Raw genomic sequence first — 1,929 nt, 5'->3', positions numbered from 1 at the left:
CATATTCGCGGTCATTAGGACGGGCTCCTTATCTCATTATTTTCATTTTACTAGATGGTTGCGGATATATATATATTTTTTTCTTCTTCTTTCACCGGAAGCATTTTTGGGCAACCAACAACAGCAACAAATGGATTACGGTTATTTAGGTCTACATTCTTTTGCGATATTTCAACAAGTTGGTTCTTCCGTCGCCTTTACGGGATCCACTTGTCAGGAAGGATATTAATTGAGTTGGTGTGAATCAGAGTCTCTCTTGTAGAGAACTTCCTCCTCCTCTCTCTCTCTCTCTTTCTCTCTTTCTCTCTCTCCACGTCCTCCTCCTCCTTCTCCTCCCCAACCCCCTCCTCTCTCTCTCTCTCTCTCTCTCTCTCTTTCTATCTCTGTACGTCCTCCTCCTCCTCCCTAACTCCCTCCTCTCTCTCTCTTTCTCTCTCCCCACGTCCTCCTCGTCCTCCTCCTCTTACTTCTCCTCCTCCTCCTCCTCCTCCTCCTCGTCCTCGTCCTCCTCTTCCTCCTCCTCCTCGTCCTCCTCCTCCTGCTCCTCCTCCTCCTCCCCTCGCTGGCGTGAGTCTGCGCAGGCGGCGGCCAGTACACGCAGGCAGGGTCGGAGGGAGGATCCAGCAGCCGCGGGAGGAAGAGCAGCTCCAGCAGTTCGGGTTCGAGCCCTGCGAGGGCTGTGGTGTGTGCTCGTGGCGCTGCCGTATGTGTTGTGAGCCGGACGCTCTTACCGCCTTCCACCACTCTCCTCCTTCCCCGCTCCTTGCCACGCTCTCCTATGCTCGTTTCTTGCCCCCTTTCCACTTACCTTTCCCTTATCTTCTTTGGCACTTGTTCTTGAGCGGTTTTATCCGTATATATATATTTTTTTTTCACGGATCGAGGATGGATCACTATATGTATTCATAGATTGAGGGTGCATTGTTATAACTTCTATTAGTGAAATACCGTGGAAAACATTTTCGCCCATAAAAATGAAAGAAAAAAAAAATAACAAGTAGAAATAAAAGAACGAAATAGATAAAAATAAAGGAAAAAGAAAAGAAAAATAAATATAAAAGAAGATCAGAAAAAAAACAACTAAACAGACGAAAAAAAAAGAAGAAGAAAAAAAAGTCAAAATACCCAAATACCATCGGCCAAACTGCACCAGGGACAATACACACCACACACCCGTTTGATAACTGGACTGGCGGACGAAGTAGACTCTTAAAACTCGAACGAGCCTTCGGTAAGTCCTCTCTCTTCAGCGCAAGCACAGAGCACCAATAACCCGGGCCGTCACTCAGGCACACATGGCCTACCGTTCCTGATAATGAAGCTATCCTCACTCCCTAACTATGGTTCGGGACCTGCTAGGGAATCAGCATTTACCTGCTCTCGATGGCCCTCCCTCGCACACACGCACTCGCTGCCGATTTCATTTCCGGTTTTAGGGTGGCTGATGTTTCTTAATATCAATCCACGGCGCGGTGTTTCGGTGTATTCCCCCCTGGGTTTTCTCGGGTGTATTGGCTACTTACATGTATACCTTTTTTCTTTTTTTTCTTTTTTTTTTTTGATAGGGGGAGGGATAGGGGGGAGTTGGGGGCGAGGGAAGGGAGGTGATCTAATTAATTAATGTGTTTTATCTTTGCGTAATCCGGGAGATTAATGATTTGATTGATATCATTTTTATGTGGAGTTTCAATTTCACTGTACCCCGCTAAAACGAATCGAATGGTATTTAGTGGTTACTCGTCGCTCAGAATAACATCTGAAAATGTAAGTGATGTTATTTCTCCGACCCAAAATTTCGTAAAAACAAAATTCATCGTAAACTAGTAGAAAGGACAGTACTAACAGGTGTAAAATACGAAAATTGCAGCCACATATAAATAAAAAAACACATAAATAGAAGCAACAATACCATTTTCAATAAAGATAAGC

At 44.9% G+C, this 1,929-nt stretch overlaps 1 protein-coding gene across 1 annotated transcript in view; it reads left to right on the top strand.

Annotated features, from left to right (window-relative positions):
* Window positions 1-612: 612 nt before the first annotated feature.
* The window catches only part of LOC122247348 (uncharacterized), a 574,040-nt gene continuing 572,723 nt past the window's right edge, over window positions 613-1,929 (top strand). The window contains exon 1 of the mRNA XM_086543691.1: window positions 613-703. The gene's annotated coding sequence lies outside the window, so the exon portion shown is untranslated. The remainder of the gene's footprint in view (window positions 704-1,929) is intronic.

The sequence above is a fragment of the Penaeus japonicus genome, unplaced genomic scaffold (genome assembly GCF_977035675.1).
Source record: "Penaeus japonicus unplaced genomic scaffold, GWHDUDI00000001_assembly GWHDUDI00000014, whole genome shotgun sequence".
NCBI classification, from domain to species: domain Eukaryota; kingdom Metazoa; phylum Arthropoda; class Malacostraca; order Decapoda; family Penaeidae; genus Penaeus; species Penaeus japonicus.
The sequence above is the reverse complement of the archived record's forward strand: the minus strand, read 5'-3'. Positions and strand labels throughout refer to the sequence as shown.